Source organism: Pongo pygmaeus, chromosome 1 (genome assembly GCF_028885625.2).
Source record: "Pongo pygmaeus isolate AG05252 chromosome 1, NHGRI_mPonPyg2-v2.0_pri, whole genome shotgun sequence".
In the NCBI taxonomy this organism is placed as follows: domain Eukaryota; kingdom Metazoa; phylum Chordata; class Mammalia; order Primates; family Hominidae; genus Pongo; species Pongo pygmaeus.
Genome location: NC_072373.2, coordinates 81,648,725 through 81,670,575, shown reverse-complemented (window position 1 = coordinate 81,670,575; position 21,851 = coordinate 81,648,725).

Below are 21,851 nucleotides of genomic sequence, written 5' to 3'. Positions count from 1 at the left end.
GCAGAGGCGGGAGGATCGCTTGAGGCCAGGAGTTTGAAACCAGTCTGGGCAACATAGCGAGACCTCATCTCTATTAAAAAAAATTAACTGGAAGAAACCAGTTGTTAGAAGGAGGTTGAATGTACTAGAGAGAGAAAGATTCCACATGAGATGTATGTAGGAAGGCAGGAAGGATGGGACCTACAGCCCTGTGTTCCAAAGAGGTTATGGTGACACTGTCACAAAATATTTTGCTGAATATCTGTCAGGACACAGGTATTCTGAGAGTGTCACAGGGTTTTTGGTCTCTGAAGGGCTAGTGTGCTTTGGCTTTGGCTTCCACGTTGACTTCTCTGCCTGGGGAAGAGAAGTCTCTATGTACATGCAAGAGCTGTGCATTTTTACAGAGACTCAGGACTGAGAAGGGTTTCTGTGTGGGAAAGTTTATCTCCAACATTGCCTTCAACCAGGCTGGTCATGCAGTGTCCATAGTGCTCTGTGCCCTGACTTGGCTTCAAAAGGGATGGCCTGGAGAGACCAATACTTGTTTATTCTTTTCTATTTTCCTCTACTGAATTATGCAGCCATACAGGATTCCTATTATAAATTCCATGAATCAGCTCTTCCTAATGAAAGATTTTTGCATTTTGGGGCAATTTTTGTGGAAATATTTTGCAAAATGTGAAGTGACAGCTGCCTCTTGTCAGACACCCTGATTCCAGCTGCACTAGCAATTTGGGTTCCAGAAAGTTCTCAGACAGGAAGGAGTCGTGCTATAGACAGAAAACAACCCATACATTTAATTCCACTGGAACTGCATTTAGATCCTATGGTCATGCTAGAGAAAGTTTGTAATTCTGGAATGGTTGCTGAGAAAGACTGTTGCCAGATTTTTACTCATCTATTTGTAATTTCTTGGTACTGATGATCAGTTTAATGAATGTCAACTGAGCACTTTGTCCAAGTCCCTGGGTGGGAGACAGATGAACAAGGCGTGGTCCACGTTACCAGAGTACTGGGGATAGATGGATTCACAGACACAAAGTCATCATCTCTACAATACAGAGGAAACAAAATGAAATGAAACAGTAACACAGAAGCAGAGAAGGTGAGGGAGGTGATGGAGTCTGTGTGTGTGTGTGTGTGTGTGTGTGTGTATTTAAGGGTGAGACTGGCAGAGCTAGGACAAAGGCTGGAACTGGAAAATGCTCATGGAGCAGATGACAGTCAAGTTGGATCTTGAAACATGGGTGGGAGTTTGACAGGCAGAGATGGACGGTGAAGTGGGGAAGCCAAAGTCAAACACAAGGTCTGTTTGGTTATGATTGCTGAGCAGAGCTGTTACCTTGGACCTCTCTAGTCCACACACCTTAGATGAATTCCCACCACTTGCAAAATACAGCCCAACCCTACAGCCAGTTTGGAGTAGGGAATGTCTGGCCATGCAGTTGGTCTTCATTTTGCAGGTAGTGGAGAGTTATTGAAGGAGTTTGGCCTGGAGAGGTCCGAGGTAACAGTTCTGCTTACAAGGTCATCAAGGGGAGAAGCAGAGGAGTGAGTTGCAGGTCAGAGAGGCCTGTTGGGGAGCTGTGGCAAAATCCTAGGTGAGAATCCATGAACAAGAATGAGAATAGAAACAATGGGACTGAAAAAAAGATGGCAGCTATGAGGGAAGGACATAGAAAGGAAAGGGTGAAGTCAACAATGAATTGGAATCAACAGACATATTTACTCAGTAGAGACAGTTAATGTTTCTCCCCTACCCCTAATATTTCCTCTCTTCCTCTTCTTTTGTTATGGAAATACTAGCTAGGTACATGGTTACTCAGGATAAAGACTACATTTTTTTCCAGCCTCCTTGCAGCAAGGGGTCTCTAGGTATCAAGTTTTGGCTAACAGGATGCAATGGGACAGTTTGTGTGCTCTCTGTTCCTTCTCCCCCTACCCCCATTTCAATTCTTGGATGTGGCTGGGATGGTTGAAGCCCCATCCAGTCATTAACAAGGGCTCTGCAGGACTGGTCAACAAGAGAGAAGGAGTCTTTGTCCCTGACACCACGGACCAGCCTGGTAAGCAACCCAGACTTTTATGGGAGGAAGTAATAACTACGGTCTTTGTTAAGCTACTGTTATTTTGGGTTTTCAGTCACTCACAGGTGAACCTAATTTGAGCTGATATAAATGGTGACTGATTATGGCTTCTGCTGACAAACCCAGAGACTAAAGGTAGGAGCCTGGGCCCCAGGAGAGGGGATGTTGGAAGGAACATCCCATTCAGGAGAGCAGGGCAGGTTCTGAACACAAGGTAGCAGGCTAATGCTAAGAAGAAAGATGATCAGGAAGAACCTCTGCCCCATGTGCTGTCTTTCAGCCCTGGTAGAGTTTGTCACATGCTAGAGTCCTTAGTTAGCAATGTCTTAGGACGTGAAGGGGGATGCCAGTGTCCAGGCTTGGCTTTACAGAGAACAGGATGAGCAGCTTGGGCAGCCAGGAGAAGCTGTTACGAGTTGGCCAGGGATAAAGGACAGAGAGGGGGTATCTGGAAGAGGCATAAGAGACATCTTGGACAACATAAGCACTTCTGGGCATCCTTAGATGTATTTGGGAGGGTACTGATAATTTTGTCTTGCACAATGGGGGAGCTCAGATGGTCAACTTCCAAACATCAAAGGGGACAAGTTGCATTTGGCCTTAGGTTAGAGGTTGGCCTAGGTGACCTCTAAAGCTATTTTCAAGTCTGAGAATCTATGATTCCATAAATCAATTAAATCACTAGCTTGATTTCCTAGTAGACATCATTCTTGTTTCCCCTCAACTGACTCTAGGCCAGAATCTTTTCTGGCAAGAGTAATGTGCTCAGATGGTGTACATGTACTGGCCGGTGGGGCTAGGACAGCAACATTGTGATTGGGTTTTCAGTCCACTAAGGTCCTGCTAGTGCTGACCCTGAAATGAGACCAGACTTGAGAATCAACTGGGAGGAGGGCCAGGATGCGGATGGAAATGGAAGTCCTGGAAAGGAACACTGGGGTGAGTGCCAGGCTATACGATACTTATTTTTAGAAGGTGTAATGATCAAAAACAAGTTTTTGAGCAGGAAGCATTCCAGGACTGGATCTTGGGGCTGGGATCCCAGGAGAAGGGAAGCCAAAGGGATAGGTAGGGTCCAATCTGATGTGGCTGGTGGCAGAGAGGGTGGCTTCCCTTGGGGAAGCCTCTGTTTGTTTATTTTTGAATGTGCAGAAATGCTGAATGAGAGAGATCTGATTTAAACTAGGGAATTGGAACTAGTTGCAGAAACTCCATTTATATGTCAACCAGTACCAGGAGGCACTGTGGAATGTGCAATGATGTGCCTTTTGCTTAATCTGTGCATATATTGTATCCTGAGACTTTCTGACACTGTAGAGTATGCTTTCTTATGGAGAACTGGGTAGGCAGCTGGGGAGGAAGTTCCTGATTCCGGAAGCAAAGCTTCTGAAAGAGAAATGCCTGCTGCCCTGGGTGGCAGCTCTGGAAAGTTAGCCAAGTGGTGGCAAAACCAGGAGGGAGATTTCATCATGAGGATTAGATCTGGGTATATTTTATCTCTAAATTAATTAATTAATTAATTCTTTTGTCATCTTATACCATCTATATATTTATATCATTCATATACATCTTATATTTATTTTATTTACCATCACATAGCACTAAATCCTATATACTGCTTGACACAAAATTGAGTCTGTCTATCTATCTATCTATCTATCTATCTATCTATCTATCTATCTATCTATCTGTCATCTATCTGCTTTTGGAGGGAGCTTAGTTGATCACTTTTTTTTTTTTTTTTTTTGGGATGGAGTCTCACTATGTCGCCAGGCTGGAGTGCAGTGGCATGATCTTGGCTCACTGCAAGCTCCGCCTCCCGGGTTCATGCCATTCTCCTGCCTCAGCCTCCCGAGTAGCTGGGATCATAGGCATACGCCACCATGCCCAGTTAATTTTTGTATTTTTAGTAGAGACAGGGTTTCACCATGTTGGCCAGGAGGATCTCCTGACCTCGTGATTCTGCCCGCCTCGGCCTCCCAAAGTGCTGGGATTACAGGCGTGAGCCACTGCGCCTGGCCTAGTTGATCACCTTTTAAAGATTGTGAGAGGCATTTTATATTCTGCTCCAGGTTGGCTTAGATGATCTGTAAGGACATCTATCAATCGATCACCGCTCTCCCTCATCATCTATGTCTGAAGTGTTTTTAGAAATAATCCCTTCAGCAAATGTTTTTTCTGTTGCCTCCTCAGCATAGTAACCCTTTGGGACAACTTGCCCAGAAAAACACTTCCAGCCATATCTTACTCAGTAAACGCAGGGTTATGTTCTATGGATAGAACACTGTGAGCCCAGGCAGCTCTGCAGTTGCAAAGAAAAAAGCCCTAGTCCAGAATTATTTTTGGAATGCAAGAGAGGCCAAATACATTGCTGTACTATATCAGAAAAATGAAAAGTGGAGAGGGAGGGACACTATGGAAAAGGCAATGAGCATAAGAATGAATTTCAGGGAACCAAATCAGCATACAAATGGTGAGAGGCAGCCCCACTGGAATCCTTCATCCTGACAGGTCCCAAGGCACAAGCTGGGTACCTTCTTGAGGAATGAATCATTTCAGCCTGCAGTGGGGGGAGCTGGACAGCCAAGATCTGCCAGAGATAAATGCTTCTCTGCAAGTGAAGAGTGAGGGCACTGCAGCTAAGTGTCCCTGGAGCACAATGTGGCTTTGCAGAGGGGAGAAAAGGGCAGGAGGCAGCACTGAAGGACGCTTTCCCTGGGAACAGGCACTTCCACCCATCTGCTCCCCGAGGTCTCTGAGCATCCCTCAGGGGCTCAGTGGACTGGTGTGAACTCAACTCTCTGTATTTTCTTGTGGCAGCCTTGAGGTCTCATGCCTTTTGAACTCGTGGGAGGCAGTATGAAGTTGGAAAAGCACTTTTTTTTTTTAAATGAGATCAACTCAGTTTGAATGCTGGCTCTGCCTCTTAGATGTAAGATCTTGGACTAGCTACTTAACCCATGTAGGCCTCAATTTCCTTGTCTGGAACATTGGGATATCTCCTAAGACAGCTACAGAGACTAATTAGTAATAAATAACAATACTTTTAGTGTTTTCGATCTATAGAGGATTCTCAGTAAATGTTAGTCCTCTTCCCCTGGGACCATGTTTTAGACCTGGCACCTGTGGAATTTGTATGATTTTGTAATTAATGGCTATCCCACCTAAGATGGCACCAGCAATATGCCTAATGTCACCGGACCCAGGTGAAAACTGACCAGCTGAGAATGCTTCACAGCCTTCACCAGAGAGGGGACAGAGCCACCCCCTTAGGAATCCCTGACCAGACAATACCAGCTATTTATAAAATGCCCACCCTGTGCCCTGCTCTGTGCTAGGGACAGTGAAGTAAGTATACATAGCTATTTAGAAGAAGACTTCTGCCCTGAGGGCTTTATAATCTGGTTGGGAGAGGAACTCTGACACTTGATAGATTAGAAGCTCTGAAACTTAGAAACAGACATGCAACCCCAGACATGGTCTACATTGCAGAGTACATGAGGGATTATGACATTCTGGCAGAGAAATTGTCTTTTAATGCAGCAAAAGATGGCAGTGTCCTTAGGGCTGAAGCATCTCATGCTGAATTAAACAGATTGAGAAGGACTGATAAAAACAAATAAGAGCTAGTATTTCTTTAAGGGGTTTTTTGTTTTTGTGTGTGTGTGTGTGCCAGGTCTTGTACTAGTCACTGTACTCATTCATCTTTATTGCAGCCTGACAAGGATAAGTAATATTAACCACAGTTTAGAGGTGCAGGGCTGGATGCTCTGGGAGGCAACCTAGTGTCACACGGGAAGGGCCAAGATTCAAACCTAGGTCTTTCTGACCCTAAAACTTGATGTTCCTTTGACTATGATGTGCTGCCTCTCACAGAATTAGGCAGCACATCCCTAAGAACTGCTGAGTAGGTAGCATTTCCCCTAAGAACTTTCAGACATTCCTTTGGAGTAAGGACACCCAACCCTGGTAGAAATATAGCAAGTGGCTCATTACAGCATCACAGGTAGAGGGAGGGAGTTAGGAAGGTTGAGTTGAAAGCACCCCTACCAGTCTGCTCCTCTTTGCAGAGTGCAAACACTCCCCAACATAGCCAGCTCTGGGTCACTTCGTTGGCTCTGAGGGGCAGAGGCTGCCTGGCAGGTGCTCTTACCTCTCCTGGGTTGCCAGAATGAGGTGCTTTCCTCGGGGAAGGACTATTGCAGCCAGGTGAGACAGATGGAAAAGGGTAGCACTTGAGTCCCGGGTCCTTGTTCTAAGTCTTCCCTTTCCTGGCTTGTCACTGAACCATCCAGGCCTGAAAACTGGGTTAGTTTTACCATCTCCTTCCCAGGGTTTTGAGGGAGTAAGATAAAGTCCTAGAGTGAGAGAGCTCTGTAAAGTGCTGCATCCATGCTGGGTAACATTTGACCATTTGACACATAGCACTGTGGTGGGTGATGGGTAGCTTTTTGTTTGTTTTTTCTTAAAGTGTAGCTTGTTAAATTCCCACTGAAAATAGACTCCAAACTACATTCTTGGCAGAGTACGAGAGAAAGGCCTGACTGTTGTCTGCCGAAGCCATGAAACTTCTTTCAGGGAGCTGTTGGCTGCAAGGAGAGCCTCAGCTGAGGACAGTGGTTGAGAGAATAACCTCCTCAGGCCCCGTGGAGGGAGGGATGCCTGCGGGTCAAAGCCAACCATTGCTCAGAGCAGCGTGGGCGGCCGGGAGGGCCCACATAGCACTTGACTGCTGTGCTGCAGCCATCATTCCCAGCAGGGCATCTTCTCACTCCACTTGTCTGGCATTGGCAGGGCTGCACAGAAGCCCAAAGATTGAGCCAACTGGGGTGGCAGAGAGGAGCAGTAAGAATGGAATGAAAAAGAAAGAAAGAAAAAAAAAAAAACAAACCTCCAGCTCAATGCTATCCTACCATGAAATATCAGACTTTTCCCTCAAACCCTTGGTTCCCTTTCACCAATCCCAAGCAAAATAATGGACGAGTCTGATTCTGTAGCTACAGCAGACACATGGTCTGTCAATCTGGAAATGGGGGCTGTTACCTCCAATTCAGCCCTGGGTACCTGGAGGGTGGGGAGCGAGGCCGTGGACTGGATCATTGGGCTGGTCCTGTCCTTACTCGGGGTGGAGTTTCTATCCGGGGTCTGGGTTGGCCCTGCCTTGGTTAGTCCTGGAGAACTGCAGCCTCCTCAGTCTTCCTGCAGATGTCAGGAGCATATTTTATAAAGATTGGATTCTCTTGCTTTGATCTCCTTGGGAGGGAGGATTGGTGGCCCCAAATCTGAGGATACTTCTCCTTTCAGAACTTGAAATCTGAAGGGGTCAGAGGAGTTCCAGGGTATTCCATAAGAATTTGAATGGGCTTTGGGCTTCCGTTCCAGCAATTAACCAACCTAAGTAAACTGCTTAGGGTCTGGGCCTTTGCAGGAAAATCAGATTCCAGAATATGGAGGGTGAACAATCAGGACTCAGGCCACTGCTCCCAATCATGAGCCTGTGGTAGTCAATGCCAGTCAACTATGACACTCTCTGAAACTGAGCCCAGTCTCCTTGGCATTAATCCCAGCACTTTGGGAGGCCGAGGCGGGTGGATCACAAGGTCACGAGTTTGAGACCAGCCTGGCCAACATGGTAAAACCCTGTCTCTACCAAAACCAAACAACAACAACAACAACAAAACTGGGCATGGTGGCGTGTGCCTGTAATCGCAGCTACTCGGGAGGCTAAGGCAGGGAACCATTTGAACCCGGGAGGGAGATGGAGGTTGCAGTGAGCTAAGATCGCACCATTGCACTCCAGCCTGGGCAACAGGGCGAGGCTCTGTCTCAAAAAAAAAAAAAAAAAAAAAAAAAAAAAAGAAGTCTTTGCAACAGAGAACTCTCTGAAAGTGTTACCATTTGTCAGGAGCTGTCACTTGAAATTCATTTATTCATTCAATCGTGTGACAAATATTTACTGAGCTTTTACTTGATGTCAAATACTGCAGTAAGCATTGGAATAAAATTCTGGGTAAAATCAGAGAGTATTCCTGCTCTGCAGAGCATAAAGTTCAGTGGGAGAGCTCAAATATATCAACAAATGTAAAATTGCAATTGTGACAAGTATGTGTTAAGGGAGAAACATACAGTGCTCATAACCAAAAGATTTCACCTGGCTGGGGAAGTCAGGGATGAAGGGATGGCTGAGCTGAGATCTGAAGGATAAGTAGGAGTTAACCAGGTTAGGTGGAGGTGTGGTGGAGGAGCTGTGGGTGAAGGAGCACTTCAGGCACAGGGAGGAGCCTGTACACAGCCTGTGGTGGGAGGGAGGCTGGAGAGTGTGAGGGCTGGGATGAGGCTGGAGAGGCAGGTGGAGCCTGTGGTCTGGGCTTTCTGAGCCAAGTTAAAGGGGTTTTGCTTTTATCCTGAGAGCAATGGGAGGTCACCAGGAAGGTTTATGTAGTGACAATGTGTGTTTTGAAAAGACCACTCTGGATAGAGTGAGTGTGCAGAATGAACTGGAGGAACTCATCAGGAATGTGGGTAGATCAAGGTTCTAGGTGACGATGTTACTTGCATTTTGTATTGTGGGTTGTGGTCAAAAGAATTTGGAAGTCACTGCTCCAGAGACTTCTAAGGAAATGGACCTGTTCTGGGGTTCTAAGCCAATAGGAAGGAACTCAGCACTGAATGGGGAGGGACTAACACCTATCAGATGATGACTGAATCATTAACTGCCGTCCTGGGGCCTTGGCCAAGGGTGGCTGAAGGTTTTCCAGGATGGTTTCACATTTCTGGGCTCAGAGACAAGTAAGCACCTCAAGTATTTAAGTCAATGCTGGAGCCAGGATTTAAATCCACATCTCCCAAATCCCAGGTATGCTACCTGCAAAAAAGGGAAGAAGACACAAGTAGACAAATTTGCTTTTTTTTTGGAGACAGACTGTTGCTCTGTCACCCAAACTGGAGTGCAGTGGTGTGATCTTGGCTCACTGCAGCCTCTGCCTCCTGGGTTCAAGAGATTCTCCTGCCTCAGCCTCCCAAGTAGCTGGGATTACAGGCACGTGCCACCACACCTGGCTATTTTTTTTTTTTTTTTTTGTATTTTTAGTGGAGATGGGGTTTCACCATGTTAGCCAGGCTGGTCTCGAACTCCTGGCTTCAAGCTATCTGCCTGCCTCGGCCTCCCAAAGTGTTGGAATTACAGGCGTGAGCCACTGTGCCCAGCCCAAATTTGCTTTTGAAGGCTCATGACTGCCACACGGGGCCCATCCCTGCAGAACATGTTCACTGCCTAAGCTGTCATGGGTTGTCAATGACTGCATCAGGTCCAAGGCTTCTTTCTGTCTCCACGAAGTTCTTTTCCTAAGTCTTATTGGACCAGTGATGATCTGCCCCATTTCAAGAGATTTCTAGGAATGAAGGCTCCCGAATCCTGTCTTTTCTACATTTCCTGTGTTGGGCAAAGACTTTATTAAGATGCTCCCATACTGCATCCTTGTACCTGTGGATCAAGCTCAGGATCAGGGGCTTCTGAGAGTATCAGAGCTCAGACATTCGGGATAACGACTGTGTTCCAGGCACCCTGTATTTAGAAATCTGAACAAAGAGTGATGATATGAGCTGTGGAGAGCTGGTTCCTTGGGTTGCCACAGAAACCAAATCGAGCTGAATTTAGCATTAAATTACAGGGTACTCACAGAGATGGAGTCAAACATTTGTCTACTACTGCTTTTTTCTTTTCTTTTCAAATTGAACCTCCCTGGCAAGTGGCAAAACACCTGTGAAGCTAAATGGGGGCAGCAGGTTGTGCTGTGCTAAAGGAGTGGGTGTTCTGGAAACTTGATAAGTGGCAGGGACTTAGTTTTTCACCCAAAGCAGGATTGTTGCCCAAGCATCTCCCTCCAGGTCTAGGCTCCTTCTGAGGAAGGAGTACCTCGAGAGGATAGCACAGAGAATTGAACAGAGTCTGGAGCTATGGGTTCCAATACAGTTGTCACTAGCCACATGTGGTCACTGAACACTTGCATTGTGACTAGTTCACACTGGGATGTGCAGTGAACATGAAACACAGGCCAGATGTCAAAGACCTTGTATGACAAGAACAGTGTAAAGTGTCCATTCATTTACAAATATTGATTGCATGTTGAAATGATAACAGTTTGGATATATTGGGATAAATATGATTTAGTATTGAAATGAATTCCTCCTTTTTAAATTATTTGTAATATTGTTACTAGAAAATTTAGCATTATATATGTGACTCACGTTGTATTCCTATTGGACAGTCCTGGTTTAGACACTGTTCTGAGGCTGGATTGATTTTCCATGAACTGAAGAAGTTGTTTAACCTTGTGATACTTCAGATTCTTGATCTGCAAGATGGAGGTATTAATGCCATCCCTAGCTTCTTCATAGGCTTGTGTTGGAGATTTGATGCTGATGTGGGCTCTGTAATGCACTTTCCTAATTTCCCCTTTAAGGATGAGGTACTCACTCCCCCAGCTGTCAAAGTGTTGGCTGCTGAGGACTCAGCTGAGTCCTTCTTCGGACATTTACTGTGGCTGAAGAGAGCCACCCATCATGAGCTGGGCTCTTTCAAGTGAGTCTCTAAGATGCAAGTGGTTCATTCAGTATCAAGTACAAGCAGAGCCAGAGATCACCGGGAGCTACATGAGCAAGTGGCTCAGACCCCCACATCACCACTATTGTTTCCTCTCCCTCAGCAAGTACCCATGCCTATGGCTGCAGTGGAGGCTCCCTGATGAACAGCTTAGAGAGGAGAAAAAAGGTCAAGATGGGTCACAGATGGGTTGGCTTTGTATGTGGCTTCCAGTTTCAAAATGGACTGTTGTGAACTAAAGTTCCACTTGAGGGTGTCCCTGAAAGAGAGAGATGAGAGGAAATTCTCTCAATAGACAGAGCTTTGGGAGGTAGACCTAGCCATTCTTCTGCGTGGAAAGAGAAGTGGATTAAAGTACAAATGTATATTGGCTCATGAGGAACAGTGAATGGCTTGGCTGGTTGGTCAGGGGCCTGGAAAGAAAAAGATCAAATGGCCGGTGTCAAGGGCTGGGGAAGAGCATGGGGATGGGCAATGGGAGTGAGAACAAAGCGCTTGAGTCTATGTATTGCATGTTAACGCCACCTGACGGCAGCTATTGTGGAAGAGGCACCAGATAACCACATAGACAGACTGACTTTGCCAGTTGACATCAGCCAGTCTCAGTCTTCAGCCATTCCAGTGTCTGAGCAATGGGTATGAGGGTAGAACAGCCATGGTATTAAGGATTCAGGTGACAATGTGGCATACCCTGTAAATCAACCACCACTGTAGGGGGCTGTGCTGCAAAGGGTGGAATTCATGGGTCCTGGAATTGAGGGGTAAATGTGGGAGTGGCCCTGCTTACCATCCCTCCCAGTGACTCACGGTGGATCCTGTGCTCTCCATCCCTCCAGCAGACTCTGTGGGTCTAGAGGTGCTGGTTCCCAGAAGGAGAAGGCTTTCATCGAGGTATATGATAAGGGCCTATTATATTTTAAGCTGTCATTGCCATCTGTTTCTTCTAGCTCCTTGTACCAAGATATTCAGCAGGCAAGGAAAGGAATCTCCACGCCGGCAGGAGCCATTGGCCCTGATATCAGCAGGAAGTAGTGCTGCTGTTATTTAAAGAGGGTGGGAGATAATCTGTTTGGCATTCAGGGGCTGCATTGGGGTGTCTCTTGGTACTCCCCTGCCCAATTTGAGGTAAATGGACAAGTGTAGCAGCCACGGCCAGAGAACAGTGTGGTGACCAGGGGCTCAGTGTCCTCAGTGATGAGGGCTCGAGTCACCCCACCAGGCATGTAGGCCAGCAGAAGTGTGGGCCAAGGGTAAGAGGACTCTGGAAAGGATAGTAGAGGAGGGGCAGCGTAAGACTCAGTGGCAGCCTCAAGATCAGAGCAGTAATGGTGGTTGGTCTTATTAATATCCCACTGAGAATTTCCCCAGGTGAAGACAGCAGCCAGAATAACAGTGAAGTTGCTCCCCAAAAGGGCACACTTAGGCTGTGAAGCAAGTGAGCTGGTGGTGCAAAGGGTGTGCTGCCCAGGATGCTGGGGTGTGCTGCCCAGATTTCCCACACAGAACCGAGCTACTTGTCCCCTGACTGCTGGGAGTATTGATGGATGGCCAATGGCTCCCTTCTGAGCCTGTCTATAAAGATTACCCCCAGTGGTTGGTGTGGAATACAAAGGCCTGGTTCCTTTGTCTTGATTCAGGACAATCTTGTGGCATATCCCAGCTCCCGGGCTTCCTGTAGGATTCATCTTCTCCTTCTGCCCAATCTTACTCCTCTCACTCCCTTAAAGATGTTATTTCTGAGAGCACTCCCCAGTAAACATCCTGCATGCAAATCTCTGTCTCAGAATATGTTTCCTCAACCACCCAACCCAAGAATGATGTCCCAGTCACTGTATGGTGCAAAGCATGCTGAACTCGGCCTTGGAAGCTCTAGGTTCTAGTCAGGGCTCTGCCCTTTCATGGGTTGTCTGGCTGGCCCAGGTTCCCCATGTTTGATTTGGGGACAGCAAGGAAGGAGTTTGGACCAGGTGATCGAAGATCCCTTCCAGCTGTGACTTTTCATATGTGTGAAATGGACGGGGAAGGATGAGTTACGTGAAGAGCTGGAATGATCTTTGTGAACCCTTCAGATGTCCTCTACATGTACAGAAACTAAGCATCGCAAGGGTGATGTGATTTTTTTCATGGCTTCCCTGTTAGAAAGCAGCAGAGCTGAGATTTGGACCCAGACTTCAGTCTGCCACGTTGTCTGGGTATATCCCCTTCACCATCTCTGAATCTCTAACATCACTGGTTAGGGGCAAAGTGCAAGAGTGAGTAGGAGAGGAGAATTTGAAGGTTGTTTAGAAGGTTCTGATCAACCAGCTGCCCCCCCTGCATGTCTCTGGGTTCTGTTATCCAGCAGGCAAGACAAGCAGTCACTACACTGGCAGGAGTCATTCACCCTGAAAACAAGGAGGAAATTCTGCTATTTACTTACCTCAGATTGCTAGGATGTTATAGCCTTTGTCCTAGGGTAGTGCTTCTCAAACTTCAACGTGCAAATGAATACGTGGGATCTTGTGAAAATATAGATTCTGATTCAGGAGGTCTAGGGTGGGGCCAGAGAGCTTGTATTTCTAACATGCTTCTAGGTATGGATGCGGCTGGTCTGTTGACCACATTTTGAGTAGCCAGGGGCTAGAGTGCAGCTCTCAAACTCTGGGTGCCTCAGAAATCCCTGGGAACCTCTTAAAACTACTCATCATCATAGATTCAAATTCAGTAGTATAGGATGAGCATCTCTAATTTTAACAAACTCTCTAAGTAATTAAGGTAACTGCCAACACTTGACAACTATGGTTCTATAGCAGTGACCGTCACAGTTGCAGCCAACATTTGTGTTCCTGAATAAGCTGAACAGGTATCACACTACTGCTGCATGAGGAAGGAGACACAACTCTAGCCTGAATCACTGGGGACACAGGTGCTGAAATACACTGCGTGTTCAACATGGGCTAGGCACAGATGACCACAGAAAAAACCCCTGGGACTTGGGGTTTGACAAAATTACCCGAAGAGGGTTATAGTTTTATGAAAACAATCAAAATACAGAAATAAAATTTGTGATTACTTATAAAACGTATTTCCAAGGTAGTTGTAACCTTCATAACAAGGAGCTTTATGTCTATCTCAAGGTTGATGGGCAGTCGATGGGCTACTTGTGAGTTACATGTGAGGCCATTTCATGGTTTTTGCAACTCTGGCAAAATTGAGATTGAGACTGTAGACTCGGGATGCAGGAGCTGAGGGTCCTGCTTAAAAACACATTGCTTCATTCCCTGAGCTTCATTCTAGGGCTTGTCCAATATGCCGATCTAGTTGTCATCAGCATTTTACACATGGCTTTCTTAGCCCATTTAGGGTGTGAATGGGTTCTTCGGTGACGTTGGGTGGAGAAAAATAGACCTACCTTCCCTAACTGTCTCCAGGTGGCTCACCTGCTTACCTGCTTCTCAGAAAGACCCCCTTTCTTACCTCCCTGCTCACTACCAGCTGCCTGGCGAATGGACGTCCTCAGTGCTTGGTGAGGGAGAAGGTTCTGCTGCCTCAGCACAGGGTGGGTTGGGCATGAGAGTGAGTAATGGAATGTCTCCAAGAAATCCACCCTCCCTGCCAAACGTGCATGCCAACTCACACCTACGGAGAGTCTGGTTGCCTTTGCTTGTTCATCAGAAGAAAATAAGATGAACCCTGAAGGGAGATGCTGTTGGCAGGACAACCACCATGGCAGGCGTGGACTTCCCACAGGGCCTCTCAGTGCTAGGGGCTGGGGAGAGCAGTGCTGTCCTCAGGCAACCGACCTAAGACCTGCTACAGAAAGCCTCCGCTACAAGCTGGATTTACAACCCCAAGCGATTACTGCAAGTTGGGATAGCACAGGAGTGCAAGAGGCCTTCAGCACAGGCAGCCTGCAAGGAGAATGGAAGGCAAAGGGGTGGATTAATGGAGCCGAAGTCAGCCAGGACAGCAGCACTGGCCCCGTTCTCTAGTGAGAGAGGTGGCCAGATGCCTGTGGACAAAGCTCCATGGATGGGACCTGGAAGCAGAATGGAAGGCCTGGGTTTTGCTTTATGGCCACCTTTTTTTGAAGTGAAATGATGAGGTCTCTGGACTCTTCTCTTTCTCTCCCCCACGTCTTTTCAAGGCATCTTTCCTCCTGGTACTCACTGGCACATCCCCCAAATTATTACTCCTTATACTTCAGCTGAGCCCCTGCTACTTTCCTTGAAGATTTTTGTCCATTATGTTCTATTCTCTTGTTATCAGGTTTGTTTTATGAAATAAATTACCTAATTAATTAAATAACCATCGACTGTGGACTTAATTTTTGCTATATACCACTCTGGGGATTAAATAACCTCATTTAATCCTCAAATAAGGATTTTCCTATGAGTAAACACTTTTATTCTGGCCATTTTACAGATGAGGAGGATGAGGCAGACTCGTTATGTGATGCTTTGTGGCTGTGGAGCCTCCTGTGGTGGAAATCGTGGCACTGGTTTTCCTGTCCTTAGGCTGTAAAGTTGCAGCTCCACTCTCAAGTTTCTTTTTTTGGGGGTTGGATGAGAGCAAAGATAAGTACAGTTCACAATTGAGTATTTTCTTTTGTTTCAGGAGATAATCATTCAGAAAAATCTCAAGAAACTTTGTCAATTGCAAAAACTGTTGTATTTGTTATCTCATCTGTTTGCTGGTAGTGATTAGAAATAAAACTTTTAAAATATTAAGGGCTGATGTAATTTTTTGGGGGGGGTTGGTGAACAGGAAAGAAGATACTAAGTGAGAAACCAGAGAGCTTGTGTCCTTTTCAGTCATTCTTGTGGGAACAGGACCCCTAAGATAGCAGTAGATGATGACAGCTTTAAGAAGACCGGGAGAGTGGATTTGATTTCTGAGGCCCTTGAGAAGAAATAGGGCGTGGGGAGCTAAGTCCCCAGATGCTTAACTAGCAGGAAGTCCTCCAAAAGGCTGCAAGAATTAATCAGGTATTGGCCTCCTTTCGAGAGACTTGGGTTCTAATAGGCGAGCTAGCATTTGAACACAAACGGCTATACTACAAAGCATAATGTGGAAGAGAGAGGGGACTGTAGCTGGGATCAGCATAGGTGAGATCAGCAAAGCAGCAGTGAAGAAAACTCTGTTGCAAAATTTCTACTGCGGGCAAAGAGAAAGAAATCTGAAATGCCGAAATTCGATCCAGCCTTTACTTGGCGTGGGAGAAGTCTATGTTGGGTCTAGAACGGGGCCGCCGTGTGACCTTGAGCATGTCTCTTTACATTCAGATCCTCAGCTGAACGACAAGCCTCTAAGGCTTCCATCTGTTCTAAGCTGGAGGGGAGAAATGAAACTGTAAGAAAGGAGAAGGATGTGTGCTGCAGGGCTCGTCCAGCGTTTTCCTGGGAGAGTCACTGGTTCACAGTGTGACATGGGGTATCGGTACGAATTTCATAGGTGCCATTTTCTCTCCTCGCTGTGGAGAGCGAATCTGTTTAGGCACTGAGCCGCTTAGAAAGAACATCACTGCGGTTTTCAAAGAAACGTGGTCTTGCAGTCCAGAGACAGCAGGTGGCGCTCTTTCTCCTGAAACAGATTGATGTCTGCAGCTTGGCTTGCAGACTGTGCAGGGGATGCAAACTGAGTATCTCTGCAGTCTGAAGGCATCCAAGGAGACCCGGGCAAAATGGCTGGTCAGGACTGCCTGACAAGTATAACTATTCCCTCACTTTAGTGCGCCCTAAAGGCGCCAGCTGTGCTTGGGCTGCAGCACCGACCAAGGTGAACACACACAGCCTCCTTTCCACAATTTTACCGTAAAGTTGCTGCATTTGTAAAGGAAAATCTTCATTGTCACAAATGATGACTCTATCTGTCTGGGCTTTAGATTGTGATAGGGAAGAGCCTCTCCATCTCTGTGTATGATAAGTATACTTATCACTTATTACATGGGAAGGTGAGCAGTCCAGGGTCCTCCCTGCCATTTTATGTGAGACAGCATCCCAGGAGAATGAAGAAAAAAAAAAAAAAAAAAAGCAGGATCTGGGAGAACGTCTTACCTGGAGGACCTGGCTTTTACCTGGGAGATGTTGCAACTTCTCAGTGAGGAAAAACCTGACATTAGCTCTCCTTTGAAGACATTAAAGAAAAGCAAAACAAAACAAAAACAAACAAACGAACAAACAAGAAAACAAAACCAAACAATTTCATAATGAAGTGAAAAGATCACTGGATTGGAATTCAGGAGTCTAGTAAGGCCACTTACTGGCTGTGAGACTTAGGTGGGTCACTTACCTCTGGTCCTCGGTCTCACTTTGATTTTCAGTAGTTATTGATTACCACTGAAAATCAAAGTGAGAAAATTACTACTATTGATTCAGTAGTTATTGATTAATGTCTCTTCCAGCACCACATTACATAGCATGTATATATGTGTGTGTGTGTGTGTGTGTGAGAGAGAGAGAGAGAGAGAGAGTGAAGAGAGAGAGAAGATAGGCAGGCTATCAAATAGAATAGTTTTTGGGGGGAAATTTGTATAAGGCAAGACAGAAACATACATTATTGGGGACTGAGGAAACCCTTTCACTTTAATTTCCATTTCAATCATTGAAGCTCATAGTGACCACGCCCAGTGAAAAAGCCATGCCATTTTCCTATTCTGGGAACTGAGATAGATCCCTCAGAAATATCACAATCAATATATATATGTACCTATGATCTCCATTCAGTTGCTAGAACAGCTGTGTGTGCCTTCCATCGAAGCCTCTCTTCTGGCTTCTGAGATGGGGGGCAACTTCAACAAACCAAGTTCCAAAGGGGAGAGAGAGGGAGCTCCTCCTTTGCTCCTGGGGCACTGGAAGCATGTGGTAGAGGTGAGGAGGGAGGAATCATGGTGGGGGACAGGTGGTGGTGTTCCGGGGACATGGGAGGAAACTGCAGTATTGCACTCCTACTTGAGGCGCTTGGCCATTAATCAGCCATCATCAGCTGCCAACATGAACTGAGAACCTCCTGTGTGCAGGATAGACACTGGGGATGCCTCTGGAACCCCACGCAGTCTTTGCTCTCAAGGAGCTCACTGTCTCATCAAGAGAAATAGATAGAGTCTGTTTTCCCTTCAGCCTGAACAAGCACATTTAGGCCCTAAGGGCTCAGAGGGCTCTCCTCCCCAATCTTCCTACCTCCTTGCCCAAGGTTTGGCTAGACACAGTCAGTTATAAAAAGGATGCTTTTCAGACCAATGGATGCAGCTTTGCATGTGCTTTGCCTGGTATGCAGATGGCTGCTAGGCCACCCTATTGAGGATTCTGTTTGGCAGGAACGTGCTCTGATTCCTTAACTGTAGGCTTTGGGGACCAGAAGTGGCCAGGGGCTTAAAGGCAGCTGAAGTGAAGCAGCTCTTCTGCACACTCATCAGCATCAGGCTTCAAGCTGCAGTGAGGCATGGACCTGAGATAACTGCAGTGCCCCAGGTGGGATGCTGCAGTGTCCTTGGGAATACCCATGGCTGCTGCAGGACACACTGAGCACAGTGGGCCACCATTGGGTCTGAGCTGCCAGCTGCAGGGTGAGCTGCTGACTCATTGCTGCAGCCATGAGACCTTTAGCCACTGGAACAGCACGGGGAATTCTTTCTTGCTTTAAAGGAGTATGTGATGGAGAGGAGGGCAATGCGATGATAGGTCAAAGTGTGAGCCTAAAAAGCAGCTATAAAAATTTTCATAGAATTCTTGGGCAGAAATGTTTTTATCAGCCTTGGAAGAATGCAGCCATATTGGAGAAGTTATTCAATCAGTCGGTCAGCATGTATTAAACACCCATCGTGTGCCTAGCATTTATTGTGTGCTTAGATTATAAGGGGAAAATGAGGAGTAGAAGATGTTCCTTGCCCCACTTGGGGATTATGATAAGACTGGCACTTAGAGAGCCTTATTCTGTGCCAGACACAGCATTTGATGTGCGCTAGTTTATGTAATCTCACAGTAACACTATAAAAATTATAGGTATTTTAATTTATTCTACTGTGAGTTGAGAAGTTAGGATTTGAACCATGTCAGTTCAAAGTCAGAGCTCTTTACCACCATGCAATTATGTTGTTCGAGAAGTGCACACAACTGGAGAACAATACAGGATGATTCATGGTTAAGTGCTAAGTCATATTTATAATACAAGCATTTATGATGAGTCCAGAATAAATCCCTATCAATCTGCAACCCTGAGTCAGCTGAAGTATGTAGATTTGCTTATGTTTAAGTAAATATTGAGCCTGCAGAGGGAGTTTTTGAGAAGGTGGAGGGTCAGAATGAGCACTCGTAAGGTCAGGGAGTGGCAGCTGTGGGTACCATCAAAGGGATAGCATCAGGTGACCTGCTGTGAGTCTCAGGCCACCGTGTGCCTAGAATGGTCCTAATTGTTGGGGAAATCACAGAAAGATAATTACACATATTTTTGCCCTTTGAGAATTTAGTCTGGTTGGATTTACCTGATCAATTAATCAACTTAGGAACTATTAGCAAAATAAGAGGACAATGAGGTTCATAAGGAGTTGAAGAGGGTCCATGACCATCCCATTCAGTCTTTAGTGGGTCAACATTTGTGTTAGCAAGGAGACCATGGGCCTTTTACCAGATGATACTGACAAAGACTCAAAAGCTCTTAAATGTTCCTGTGGAGATACTGGCTGTACATCTGTGGCAGAGCTGACCAGAACTACCTAAGCCCTCTGGTTTCAAGGATGAGAGATAATCCTGGGCAGTTGTCAGAGAAAAATCTCTCATGAAACTGATGAAATGCCTTTGTCTTTTGGCTGGTAGAGCTGATTTTTCCAGGGACACAAATGTGCCAGCCCTCTGACCCAAAGCCCAGTGTCTCGTAGACTTCTCGGGCACTCATCTGGGCTCATGGATTCAGGTTACAGTATCTCCTTTCTCTCTTTCTCTAGTATTTAGCTAAGGTAGTGACTGATACTATCGACCTGATCCTACTTCTGCTTTGCCCATAGTTATTAATTTTTTTCGATCCCTATCAGGGACTCTATAGACTTTAGTTGGCTGGCTGAGTTCTGGTGGGGGTTTTAGAAGCTTAAACATTGTGAGGAAGATGAAGAAATGAATAAGATCAGGTAAAGATATCTTCCTGGACAAAATCCTTTAGCGGAATGCCAGAAAAGTAACAGAGGAGTTCAGGAAGACTTCAGCGGCAGAATCTGAGACCCAGACCAAATCAGGGTCCCAGTAACCATGGAGAAAGCAATTTCCATGACAGCCAAGCAGAAGGAAACTTATCACCTCATACCTGAAAGAAGTTGCTCTGGCACTGCTTTCTGGGAATGGAATTATTAAGAAGGTGGGGGTGGGTGGTTATGGGCAAGGAAGAATAGATCAAGCAAAAACATTTGAGTTGAGGCAGGGATAACCAGAGAAGGCTGATAACCATGTTGACTAGTCCTAAGCTAAAGAGAATGCTGAGGCTTAAATTATAATGATCAAGTTATGTTTCTTCTATTGAAAGGTCTCTATTGAGAGAAAATAAAGTTGTTTTTGAACTGGGAGTACCTGGCTGTACCTATTCTGTACTGAAAGAGACTCTGCAAAGTGGATTAACACAGAAGAATAAAGGAGAGAAGCCAGGGCCCAATAACCTGTTATTTCAAAGCAAAAGCACCACCTTTGCGTGGTGGTGGTGTAGGATTCTTTCTGTGTGGTTAGACTCACCGAGCAGCTTTCTCTTTGGGGCTCTCCTAGGCCTATTTCCTGGTACAACCAGTGACCGAGTGAGACCCATATTCTGTGATAGCTAAGTTGGCTCTGGGCATGGGCTAGAAATAGAGATACTGAGAAAATTGTTAATTTCTCAGCTGGGGGCGGTGGCACATGCCTGTAATCCCAGCATTTTGGGAGGCCGAGGCGGGCAGATTGCTTGAGGTCAGGAGCTCAAGCCAACCTGGCCAACATGGTGAAACCCCATCTCTACTAAAATTACAGAAATTAGCCAAGTGTGGTGGTGCATGCCTGTAATCCCAGCTACATGGGAGGCTGAGGCAGGAGAACTGCTTGAACCCAGGAGGCAGAGGTTGCACTGAGCCGAGATCGCACCACTGCACTCCACCCTGGGCGACAGAGTGAGAGTCTGTCTCAAAAAAAAAAAAAAAAAAGAAAAAAGAAAAAGAAAATTGTTAATTTCTCCAATACAGGATCGTGTCTCACTCATCTCTTTATCCTTGGCACCTAAAAAAGTTCCCAACACATCATAGTAAGCCAGTTATATATGTTTATTGAGCCATTTTAAATGATTTGTGCTTTGGGATTGGCTATGTGGAAGATAAAAGATCTAAAAGACAGTGTCCTGTTTCTGTTGCCTCAGAAGTATTTCTCAGATAATAAAATATTGGCAGATTTCTGATGATTCTCAAGAAAGCTGGGAAATAGAGCTGAAAAACATGGAGGGTAATAAGTTATCCCAGGAATAGAAGAAAAGAAAGTCCCTTCAAGAGAACTTATTGAGGTTTTGGTTTCTCCAACGATAGTGTGGTATAAGGAGGCAAATTGTTGGAGCAATGTTTGCAGGAAATGTTTTCTCAACATATGAGGTGTTTGTCAGGTGGATGAGGACAGTGTGTGCAGGACGGATGTGGTACAAAAAAGCCCAGCCAGGGAACTTCCTGGGGTGGCTGTTGGTGGGGTGGTTGGGAGTTGGTGTAGCTGGGGCACAGGTGAAAGGTGGAGATGAGACTAAAAGGGCTACAGCTGTCGGTAGTATGATTCCATTTTCCTTCTAGAAAGATGACCCTGGTGGGGTGGCTCACGCCTGTAATCCCAGCACTTTGAGAGGCTGAGGCAGGCGGATCAGGAGGTCAAGAGAACTAGACCATCCTGTCCAACATGGTGAAACCCCATCTCTACTAAAAATAGAAAAATTAGCTAGGCATGGTGGCATGCGCCTGTAGTCCCAGCTACTTGGGAGGCTGAGGCAGGAGAATCACTTGAACCCAGGAGGTGGAGGTTGCAATGAGCCTAGATAGCGCCATTGCACTCCAGCTTGGGTGACAGAGTGAGACTCCATCTCAAAAAAAAGAAAATACCAGAAGGAGGCCAGGCGTGGTGGCTCACCTGGCTCACATTGGTAGGCAGAGGTTGCAGTGAGCCGAGATCACGCCACTGCACTCCAGCCTGGGCGACAGAGTGAGACTCCATCTCAAAACAAAC